The sequence below is a fragment of the Puma concolor genome, chromosome A1, assembly GCF_028749965.1.
Source record: "Puma concolor isolate L17-30 chromosome A1, mPumCon1.1.hap2, whole genome shotgun sequence".
In the NCBI taxonomy this organism is placed as follows: domain Eukaryota; kingdom Metazoa; phylum Chordata; class Mammalia; order Carnivora; family Felidae; genus Puma; species Puma concolor.
In genome coordinates this window covers 174560097-174572864 of record NC_141667.1, presented here as the reverse complement: position 1 = coordinate 174572864, position 12768 = coordinate 174560097, and the positions used below count along the sequence as shown (strand labels likewise).

The window sequence follows — 12768 nt, the reverse complement described above, 5'->3', positions numbered from 1 at the left end:
TGCCAGGGGCTGGGGCGAGGGAAATGAGAAACTGATCTAATGGGTACGGAGTTTCAGTTTTACAAGAAGAAAAGAGTTCCGGAGGTGGACAGTGGTGATGTCTGCACAAGGATGTGAATGTACTTAAGGCCACTGACTTGTACACTCAAAAATGGTAAATGTGGTCGATTTTAAGTCATGTGTATTTGACCACAACTAAACATTTAAAAACCAAAATGAGGGGTGCCTGGGTGGCTCAGTTGGTTAAGCATCGCACTTTGGCTCAGGTCATGATCTCACGGATCGTGAGTTCAAGCCCTGTGTTGGGCTCTGCCCTGACAGCCAGAGCCTGGAGGCTGTCTCAGATTCTGTGTCTCCCTCTCTCTCTCTGCCTCTCTCCACCCCCCAAAAATAAGTAAAGCATAAAGATAAAAAATAAATAAAAAACAAAATGAGGGGCACTAGCTGGCTCAGTCATTAGAGCATGTGACTCTTTTAACTTCATTTATTTATTTGGGGGGGGGGGGAGGAGGGGTAGAGATACAATCCTAAGCAGGCTCTGAACTGTCTGTACAGAGCCAGACGTGGGGCTCAAACCCACGAACTGTGAGATCATGACCTGAGCTGAAACCAAGAGTCGAAAGCTTAACAGAGCCACCCAGGTGCCCCGCAGAGCATGTGACTCTTGATCTCAGGGTTGTGAGTTCAAGCCCACCTTGGGTACAGAGATTACTTAAAAATAAAAAAAATCAATCAATCAAAAGTGATTACCTTTGAATACCTGGGAAAAACGTGGTCTAAAACCAAAACTCTAAACCTACAGAAATACCTTAAAATAACAAAGAAATAAAAACATTTTCAGAACAACATAAAAAAATCTTTTGGTAACTTTTTTTAACATTTATTTACTTTTGAGAGAGAAAGAGAGAGCACGTGAGGGAGGGAGCGAGGGGCAGACACAGAATCTGAAGCAGGTTCCAGGCTCCAAGCTGTCAGCACAGAGTCCGACGCAGGGCATGAACTCAAGAGCTGTGAGATCATGACCTGAGCTACAGTCAGACACTTCATGAACTGAGCCACCAAGACGCCCCAACCAACATCAAAATTTAAAAAATAAACTGGATTTTTATTTTATTTTTTTTTTTTCAACATTTATTTTTGGGACAGAGAGAGACAGCATGAACGGGGGAGGGGCAGAGAGAGAGGGAGACACAGAATCGGAAACAGGCTCCAGGCTCTGAGCCATCAGCCCAGAGCCTGACGCGGGGCTCGAACTCACGGACCGCGAGATCGTGACCTGGCTGAAGTCGGACGCTTAACCGAATGCGCCACCCAGGCGCCCCTGGATTTTTAAAACTTAAGTATCAAGTCCTGTTTTTAGCATAAATCCCGGGGAAAGGAATGGAGACATTCATGCCGCCTGTTCACGTGCCAAGAAGGCTCCCCCTGCCTCGCCCACCCCACCCCTGGGCCATCTACCGCTGCGCTGCGCTGCCCTGCCCTGCCCCTCGTTTCCTCCACCTTCTGGAGTACAATGATTCCTCCATTTTCCTAATGGTAAGAATCCCTGGGGCGCAGATCAAATATACAGATTTCCAGGGCTTCTCTTAATCCTGAGGGAGTAGGTCTGGGGTTAAGCCCAGGTTGGAGAGTTTTTTGTTAAGCACAAAGATGACTCATAACAGAATTTAGTGACCCGCAGCCTAGCATATGTCTGCCTCACCCTTGATCTGCTCGGCAAGGAAGCTGAACAGGTATGTCGTCCAGGGGATCCTAACCGTGCCCTGCAGTGTTCACACAGCTCCCAGCTGCAAGGCCCATAAACATCCAGCTATTAAAAGCTGTGGGCAGACAGCTGCTCTGACAAATGGCTGAGTAACTGATAGGGGACCAGCCCCCACCTCTGCCATACGCAGCTACATGACTGGGCAAAATTATGTTTCCAGGCTCCAGATAACAGGTCGTGCAAGACTGATCCCTGAGAGAAGAAACACTCAAGAGGTAAACACTACCGTTGTCTTGGCTCTCAGCCGGGAGACCATTTTTCAACCATGGCAGTGAGCTCAAGTCCAACAGTGCAGCAGCCCCACTGAGCTGAGGAGTCAGAGGTCAGATTCTTCGAGGATCAATGAAAGGGTCCCCAAAGTCCTGGGGCAGGGCGAGGAAGGGGTGCTGCTGGAAGGCCTTAGCTGAGGGATGGGCTACAAAGGCCCAGGTTGCCAGAGAGCTGATGCAAAGAATAGCAAGCAGAACACGGATACTCGAAGGTCAAGTTAGGGCACTGGAGTTCTTGCCCAGCCAGAGTGGAGAAACCTTCGTATCATGAACAAGGCTGGTACGCAGCTGACACACCAGAAAGAACAGGTCTCAGAATTAAAGACCACTCTGGAGAAGTGATTCTCAACTGGGGCAATTTTGGTCCTAATCCCCTGCCCCCAGGGGGCATCTGGCAACGTCTGAAGACCTTACTAGCTGTTACAACTAGAAAGATGCTGCTTACATCAAGTGGGTAGAGGCCACAGTTCCTGTTCAACATCCTACACGCATGAGCTTCCCTTCATTCCCCACCCAATAAAAAATTACACAGCCCTAAATGCAGTAGTGAAGTTGAGAATCTCTTCCACAAAACAGATTTGCTCTAGCCTCATCCTAGAAAAGATACAGAGGCAAAAAAAAAAAAAAAAAAGAAAGAAAGAAAGAAAAGATACAGAGGCCTAACAAGGACCCACAAAGGACACAGAGCTTGAAGGTTGAGACCCACCAACTTGGAGACGCTTAAGAGAAAACACCATAGAATTTCCAAAAATGTAAGCTTAACAAAGCATAAATCAAGCCTACCCAAGTTCAAAGAGATCAGTCACTAAGTGACCTATTAATGCAAAATTCAACATTCTCAAAGACTATCAGAATGTAGACTTATACCGTAGCATTCATGATGTCCAATAAATCTTAAGTCTTAGACATGCAAAAAATAAAATAAACAAACAAACAAAACAGGAAAATGTAACCCACAGGAAGAAGCAAAGCAGTCTTCATAATAAAAAGCAAAATATATAAATAAGAATAAAAACAAACCCAAGTTGACCCAGGCATTGGATTTTTTAAAATTTTATGTTTAAAGAGTTGAAGGGAAGTATGTTCAAAGAATTGAAAAGAAATAGAAATAAACAGATTCTCCACAGAAAAACACAAACTCTAAAAAAGAGCTAAGTGGACGTTCTGTAACTGAAAAGTACAAAACTGGAAGGGAAAAAAAAAAAAAAACTGGGTTTAGTAACAGTTTGAAGATAAAAGAAAAAGTAGTCAGGTTGATCAATAGAAAACTACCCAATCTGAAGAACAGAGAGAAAAATTAAAAAGAAAGAGAAAAAAATGAGAACAGATCAGAAGAGAATATTTTAGGGGTGCCTGACTTAAGTCAGTTAAGTGTCCAACTTCAGCTCGGGTCATGATCTCATGGTTTGTGAGTTCAAGCCCCACATCAGGCTCTGCGCTGACAGCTCGGAGCCTGAGGCCTGCTTCAGGTTCTGTGTCTCCCTCTCTCTCTCTCTCTCTCTCCCTCTCTCTCTCTCTCTCTGCTCCTCCCCTGCTTGTGCTCACACTCTCTCTCTCTTTCAAAAACAATAAAATATTAAAAAAAAAAAAAAAGAGGAGGAGGAGAGTATTTTAAAAGATATAATGGCCTTGGGGCGCCTGGGTAGCTCAGTTGGTTAAGCATCCAACTTTGGCTCACGTCATGATCTCATGGTTTGTGAGTTCAAGCCCCAAATCGGGCTCTGCACTGACAGTAAGAGCCTGCATGGGATTCTCTATCTCCTCTCTCTGCTCCTCCCCCACTCACACTTTCTCTCTCTCTCAAAATAAATAAACTTAAAAAAAAAGATATAATCACCAAATATTTCTCAACTTTTTTAAAAGAAGAACCACATTAAAGATCAAAATGCTCAGCAAACCCCAAGAGGCATAAATACAAAGAAAATTACACCTAGGTAGCACTCTCCTGAAAAATCAATTAAAAAATAAAATAAAATGTTAAAGCCTGCCAGAGAAAACAGAAACAAGGAGGAAAACAAAGACACAAAAGAGGAATGACTCGTATCAGAAACAATGGAGGCCAGATGACAATGAACAATACCCTTAACATACTTAAAAGGGATAAAAGAACTATCAATCCAGAATACAATATCCAGCCAGCATATCCTTCAGAAACAAGGGAGAAAAACAGATTTTTAGATAAACAAAAACTGAGAATTCATCACTTGTAGACCTATTCTTAAGAAATGCTAAAGGATGTTTTTTTTCAGGTGGAAAAGAAATCCTACCAAATGGAAACTTGGCAGTGAAGGAACAAAAAGCAGTAGAATGGTAATTAGACAGATAAATAAAAATGATAGTTCCTTTTCTTTTAAATTCTGAAGAAATGAATATTTAAAGCATAAGTAACAACAGTGTATGGTGGTGAAGGTTAATTAATTACAACTCAATTTGAAATGCCAACAAAGCTAAAGAGAGACTTCAAAAGTCAGGATGCAGAAACTTCATGACTAAAGAGGAAAATGGACAACCTCTCACAGTTGAGAATGTTTAATCTCTTGCTCTCATTGTCTCTATTCAAAGACAACATAATTATCTATATAGACATCCTAATCAATCTACCCAAAAATTTACAATTAAATGGGGCTTAGCAAGGTCTCAGGAAACAAAGCAAAAAATGTGTGTGTGTGTGTGTGTGTGCGCACGCGTGTGTAGTCAGTTGTACTTCTATATAAGAAGTGGAAAATGAAAATTAAAAATACCATTTATAATACCCCCCAAAAAACCATAAAATACTAAGGAATAAATTAAATGAAGGATCTAAAGACCTCAATACTGACAACTGTAAGATATGGTCAAAAGAAGTTAAAGAACATCTAAATAAAGAGATATACCAAGGCGCCTGGGTGGCCCAGTTGGTTAAGCATTCGACTTCGGCTCAGGTCATGATCTCAGAGTTCGTGAGTTGGAGCCCCAGTCAGTCTCTGTGCTTGGAGCCTGCTTGAGATTCTGTGTCTCCCTCTTTCTCTGCCCCTCCCCTGCTCATACTCTGTCCTTCTCTCTCTCTCTCAAAAATAAATAATACACATTTTTAAAAAAAAATTTTAAAGAGATATACCACACTCATGTTTTGGAAAACTAATATTTAGACACCCATTCTCTCTAAATGATCCACAAAATTTGGTGCAATTCCAATGTATATCCAAATAGCATCTTTTGACTCTAAAACCTCTATGAAAACACAAGACTTAGAATAACCAAAGTAACCAAAATAGAACAAGATGGGGGCTTACACTACTTGATTTCAAGATGTATTATAAAGCTACAGTAATCAAGAGAATTTCATTTTGGAGAAAGGATAGACCTATAAATCAACAGAATAGAATAACAATCCAGAAATGGATTCACATATAGTCATTTAATCTTTGACAAAGTTTCCAATTAAATTCAAAGGGCCAAAGGGTAATTTTTTCAATAAATTGTGCAGAAACTAAATACTTATATCAAAATTAAATAAAATTCAACCCCTACCTTACATTATATATAAAAATTAATACACTATGAATGCAAACCAAAATCTAAATCTAAAACCATAAAACACCCAGAATAAAACACAGACAAAGGTTTCTCAGACAGAATATAAGCAACGATAACCATAAAAAAAAAAAAAAAAACACAAAAACTGATAAACAGGATTTCATCAAAAACTTTCCATTCCTTAAAAGATATTATTAGGTAAATAAAAAAGCAAGCCACAGGTTGAAAGAAAATGTTGGCAATTTATACATCTGGCAAACGACTAGCCTCCTGCATATACAGAACTCACACAATTCATCAAGACGAAAACCCCACTATAAAAGAGAAGGGGCAAACGCTTGCATAGATACTTCACAGAGAAGATTCACGAACAGCAAAGAAGCACATAAAAAGATAATGAGCATCATTACTCAACAATGAAGTGAAGACCAAAACCATAATGAGATACTATTACACATACCCATGAGTAACTAAAATTAAAAATACTGACAATACCAAGTCTTGGTGAGGATACACTGCTCTTCCCTAGCCAACTACAACACTGACAAATCACCCCTAGAGATGAACTTTTCTTTCACAAAATGCACAGGTCCAACTCAAGTTTATATCCAAGGGGGAAAATGGAGGGGGAAATATGTTTAAAAGATTTTAAAGTGTTAAACAATGTAAGATGCATTACTACCTCATTCTAATTTTGTCAGAAGGTTACAAAGAGAAACAGAAATTCCAACCAAATATACTTCTTAGGAATGCTCTATTTCCATTAATACTGCAGTTTCACTATGACCGTATTCTCAGGACGCTAGCCCCTAGACATTTTCAGAAAGAAAATGTAACCACAGACTAATAGGCAATACACTGGATTGAGCCATATGAAATTGCTGTTTATTAAGCCCTCAACAGTTGAATATCTGCAATCTCGTATTATCCAGCCTAAATATAAAGCAAAACGCAGGGTGTCTATACTGAAGCAAAATTAGCTTTAAGTAAAAACAAAACAAAGTTCTGTCTGAGAACTATGGACATGACACCATGTGGCTGACATGCCGACTAACTTTGCACAGTGTAGAGAGTGAATTCAGGGGGAGGTGAACAGGCGGGGTGGACCCTTCCCTTCTCACAACCAGTACACTCTGCTGCACAGGGTTTTTGTTTTTTAACTCCAGCTCCATTTCTTGCAGACTCTGCTCAGGAGAAGTCAGCAAGCTGACTCTGCCTCCTGGCCGGTCCCCTTCTACTTCCTTCTCAGAGTCTATAATAAAGTATGCCTGATGTCCTGACTGCTGATCTTACAATACGGCTGAGCTGGAGAAGGGTCTAGAAAGAAGAAGTAAAATGGTCAAGAGAAGAGGGTCTTAAGGGAAAAGATCAGAAGAAAGGGGAAGAGTCCACTGAGAAAGACTATGCGACCTAAGTAGTATAGATACAAGAAGCATGTCTTTTTCTCCAAATTACAGAATTCTAAAAACACAGCTATACCACTTAAATGACTAAAAATACACTTGGGGTAAGTAAAATTATTTCTCTACATAGAAGATTGCTCTACAGATGTCCCTCCCGTGAGATGCACTGCATAAATGTCAGTAGTCCACTCTCCTTATCCGTGGTAGGTGTGTGCTATAAAGTCATTGTGACCATGAATTGGTGAATACTAATTGCTCCTGGGAAAACACAGACTTGGGTTCCTGCCAGCCTTTGATAACATTTTTATCATCAATACACACATAACCGTATGTTGTGTGTTCCTGTTTAATGACACCGTATTTACTGTCCGTTGTGGACTCATTAACATTGGACTCACGCCAAAAGCACAACTCACACCTGAACCAAGCTTATCTAAGACAGGCATTTTCCTGTAGTATGTGCCACATTTTCTCCACAAGGCACATTACAGCCTTCATGTGCTCAGGAACACTAGACAGCACTTCCACACTCTATGTGAGGTGATGTTAAACAGCAAAATCACCAACAAAAAGGACAAAAGTGCAGAAAACAGGCACTAAATATAAATAGACTGTGAAAAGGTACTTATTTACAGTATGACAGCTAGTGACTCAAAATTTTAGCAACTGTGTGCATACCCACAAATGACCATGAAAGAGCTTCAAGTACTGATTTGGGGATTACATATAAACTTTAGCAAGTAGGCAAATTTGCAAACTACGGGGTCTGTGAATAATGAGGATTGACTGTATATAAATTCTGGCAAGACAGATCCACAATAGAGGATAAAAAGAAACTAGGATATTTGCAGGGAATCAGCTCATCCTAGAAGTTCAAACGAAGAAAAATAGTCTCTCACAAATCATCCTTTGGGGTAACTAAAAAAGTGAAGACAAGACTTTAGCCACAAGAAGAAATATGGTCAAACCGATCCAATTCTGTAAGAAGTCTGCACCAGGAAGCAAGTAGCAAAAAACAACATCCATGAACTGAAAAAGTGCCAGCTCTGGCTTTACCCGGCATTCAGAGCAAACCAACCACCAACAGGGACACAAAGTCAAGAAACCTAGAGCCAATCGGACTAAAGATCTTCAGTAAAAACCTCTGTGCCATATGCATTTTGCAATACAAGAAACTCTCTGTACCACAGGCCAAGACCGTCTTGATTACTGAGACTCCCATCCTGCCCACCCCAGGACTACAGACCTATAACATTCAGGCTCACTTCCACCTGGGCCTGAAGCCAAGGTCAGGCTGGCAAATGAGAGATCCATCCCCACTAGTGACGGGGCTGGAGACTGTCCTCTGATCCGTGCACACCTCGTCTGAAGGTACCATCCTCCCCCCAGCCTGGCACCTACCCTCCTGTGTTCTCAGCTGAGGAAGTAGCCCCTTGATATTTGAAGCTGGACATGTCCTGCTTTTCTGTGTCTTGGCCAAGAACAAAGACGGTAAGTAAACCACTAGTCCCACCATAGAGGTAATAGCAATCCATGCTGGGAAAATGACTCGTGACTGGCAGGGACTTTCTAAAATGATGAAGTATAATGTTCAAAACACCACTAAGGTGAGGAACCTGTGTTCTTCACACCAATCTGATGACTTTACAAAAACACAGCCTGTGTTGCACAATCCCATGACTTGCTACAAAGTTCTGAAAAAAATGCCCTAGAAATTTGAGGAACCTCAACAGACCACCATGGGCTGTTTCTACAGACCACCAACTGGAAACACTAATCCAAGCAACATGTCATAGTTCATAAAAACTCCTCTTAATTTAATCAAATTTAAGAGAAAAATCAATGATCAAGTGGGAACGTAAAATGATGCGGCCACCGCAGAAGAGAGCACGGCAGTTCCTCAAAAAGATTAAGCCTATAGCCCAGCAATTCCACTTTTGGGAATGTACCCGAAAGAACTGCCAGTACAGACTTGAAGAGGTATTTGTAGACCCACGTTCACAGCAGCAGTATCCACAATCACCAAGAGATGGAGACAAATCTCCCAAATGCTGACAGATGAATGGGGAAACAAAATGTGGTACATCCATACAATGGAATAGTATCCAGCCTTAAAAAGGAGTAAAATTCTGACAATACGGATAAACCTTGAAGACATTACGCTATCTGACATAAGCCAGACACAAGATGACAAATACTGCATGAATCCACTTACAGGAGGTACCTAGACCAGGGGGTTAGGGTTAGGGACAGGAAGTAAAAAGGTGATGGCTGTGGGGGAGGGGCCTGGGGAGTTCAGTGTTTAGTGTGTACAGAATTTCAGTCTGGGAAGATAAGTTCTGGAGATGAATAGTGGGGATGGCCACACAACAATGTGAATGTACTTAATGTCACATAAAGAGCTAAAATGGGAAGTTTTTATGTCATGCATATTTTACCACAATCAATCAATGCCTGCTCCTGAGCTCATACAACTCTTGATCTCGGGGTTGTGAATTTGAGCCCCACACTGGGTGTAGAGATTGCTTAAAAATAAAATCTTAAAAAAAAAAAAAAATCTCAAGGCTCCTAAAGAGTAATTGTACCAAAGCTGTGCAAAGGTAGACAAATGACAAGTCATTTATATATACGATACATCCCTCAACACCCTTCACTATTATAAACTATAGCCACTCTAGTGACAACACCCAACCTGGTGTTCTCCCAGGACGGGGATTAGGAGTTGGGGCCTGAGCCTAAGGCACAAATGTTCACAGAGGGCTTTCAGAGCTGCTGAAATGTCTATGTCTTCACCTAGCAGGATTCTAGAAATTGGTGTTTCCCACCTTTCTGGAATTTCAGGTTACGCCTACTGGTTTAACCCTCTTTGTAAGGGGACAATCCTTTTAGGATAATCAAGCCAGCAAATTAACACCTTTGAGAGATGTTTACATCCAGGTAAGCAAATGTGCCAGGTCAGATCGGATTTCCCAAAGGTAACCTTCCAAAGTTAGTGAGAAGAGGAAGAAAAACAGGTGAACAACAACTAACCTGTTCAGCAGAGCTCTGTTGGACTGAAATATCACCTCAAACCTGACTTCCATGTTTAAGGTTTTCACGGTAGAGCCCTAGTGGAATTTCCTATTTATTTATGGAAGCTAATAAGCATGACCTGGAAAAACAAAAATCTAGCTAATTTACAGAGAAATCGGACTATTCTTCTCCTAAATGGTACAATGGACTACAATGGAGTAATGAGGGGGGGGCGGGGGGACAGCAACGAAGACCGCTTGACTAGAGCAAAGACCCCTTGACTAGAGCATACAAGCACTACTACCATTTCCAGGTCACAGAAGAGGACCCAGAGTTTACATGTCGTAACACGGGCAGTAAGAAGCCTCTGAGATTCACCCAATTCCAAGATTAATAAGACTCTGCTCAAAGGAAGAACGTGGAGGAGACATCTTGCGTTTTGCCAAGGAAAGTATTCACAAGAAACAGAAGCTCTAAATAAGCAGCAACTAGGTAAAAGAAGCAATATTTTTTTTTTAGTTTTTTTTAAATGTTTATTTATTTTTGAGAGAGACAGAAACAGAATGTGAGTGGGTTAGGGGCAGAGAGAGAGGGAGACACAGAATCCGAAGCAGGCTCCAGGCTCTGAGCCGTCAGCACAGAGCCCGACGCGGGGCTCGAACTCATGAACTGTGAGATCATGACCTGACCCGAAGTTGGGACACTCAACCGACTGAGCCACCCAGGTGCCTCAAGAAGCAATATTTTTTAAATGTTTATTTATTTACTTTGAGAGAGGGAGAGAGCAAGCGGGGGAGGGACAGAGGAAGAGGGAGAGAGAGAATCCCAAGCAGGCTCCATGCTCAGCACAGGGGCCTACAAGGGGCGCGATCACACAACCCAACATGATGAGATCATGACCTGAGCCAAAATCAAGAGTTGGACACTTAACCGGCTGAGCCACCCAAGTGCCCCCAAGAAGCAGTATTTTAAACGGTTTGGTCTTATCTTTCAATAAGGACTTAACATAAATTATATATATTGGGGTGCCTGGCTGGCTCAGTTGGAAGAACATGAGGGTCTTGATTTTGGGGTCATAAGTTCGAGTCCCATGTTGGGTGTAGAGATTACTTCAACCTCAAAAACTTCAAACAAAATTGTATATATTTAGGGTGTACAATGTCATATTTTGATATAGCTATACATTGGGAAATGAGAACTATAGTCAAGCTAATTAACATATCCATCACTTCGGTTATCATGGTGTGTGTGCGTGTGTGTGCACGCGCACGTGTGTGTGGTGGGAACACTTAAGATCTACTCTCTTAGCAAATTTCACATACACAATACAGTTAAAATGAGGTGTTTGTGTTTTTATTTTTTCGTACTTACTTATTTTTGAGAGAACGCAAGCAGGGGAGGGGCAGAGAGAAGAGGACAGAGGATCTGTAGTGGGCTCTGTGTGGACAGGCTGACTGCAGCGAGCCCAATGTGGGGCTCGAACTCACCAACTGCAAGATCATGGCTTGACTTAACCTAAGCTGAGGTCAGAGATGCTGATGCTCCACCCACTGAGCCACCCCAGGTGCCCCTGTGGTTTTGTTTTTAAAGCCCAAGGCAAAGATATATCCGGGATCAAATTTGTGCAAAGCCCTTGAGCTCTTGTCACTGGTATGTCTGTGGCAGCTCCTTTGTAAAAACACCTGAGATCCTCACTCCCTTCATAATAGTGAAGATTATGGCATTTTCTGCATACAAAAACACTGAACACATCAAATCAGGTCCTGTCATTAAAACTGCTACACTAAAGGAGAAGAAAATACTGCATAAATAATTTGAATGGAAAGCAACATAAAGCACACGAAACTGTAAGTTCTCTCCAAAATTACTAAAAACAATGTAAAATTTAAAGTTTCATCCCAAACATCCAACTACTTTCTTTAATACTATTAAAAACAACCACAACTATGGAACATAGTGAATGTGCTTGGCATAGATTCTATTTATGTTTTTCTTTAATTAACACGATTAGACGGAACATGATTAAATGGTTCATTTAAAAAATTATTCCCTGTCTCGGGGCGCCTGGGTGGCTCAGTCGGTTAAGCATCTGACTTCAGCTCAGGTCATGATCTCACAGTTCGTGAGTTCGAGCCCCACGTCGGGCTCTGTGCTGACAGCTCAGAGCCTGGAGCCTGTTTCAGATTCTGTGTCTCCCTCTCTCTGACCCTCCCCCGTTCATGTTCTGTCTCCCTCGGTCTCAAAAATAAATAAACGTTTAAAAAAAAATTTTTTGGGGGCGCCTGGGTGGCGCAGTCAGTTAAGCGTCCGACTTCAGCCAGGTCACGATCTCGCGGTCCGGGAGTTCGAGCCCCGCGTCGGGCTCTGGGCTGATGGCTCAGAGCCTGGAGCCTGTTTCCGATTCTGTGTCTCCCTCTCTCTCTGCCCCTCCCCCGTTCATGCTCTGTCTCTCTCTGTCCCAAAAATAAATAAATGTTGAAAAAAAAAATTTTAAAAAAATAAAAAATAAAAAAAATAAAAAAATAAAAAAAAAATTTTTTTTAAATTATTCCCTGTCTCAAATAGAATCTTTTCTCTCAGCTTCAATTTTATAGATCCGGTTTCACAGAAGGTCACTCGTAAAATACAATTCTGATGTAAATAAAAGTTTTAATGAACAGCATTTCCATACATACAACTAGGAGATTTAGGGTGTGAAAACACTGGACATTGTTCATGCCTAAATCAATCTGATACTTATTTTTGATACTTTTTAATTAGATTCTTTTTAATTAAGATACTTTTTAATTAGACTCCATTACAA

General features: G+C 41.3%; 1 protein-coding gene across 2 annotated transcripts in view; it reads right to left on the bottom strand.

Annotated features, from left to right (window-relative positions):
* Positions 1 to 12768, bottom strand: part of ABCC4 (ATP binding cassette subfamily C member 4 (PEL blood group)) — a 267510-nt gene that overhangs the window by 192640 nt on the left and 62102 nt on the right. The window lies entirely within an intron of this gene.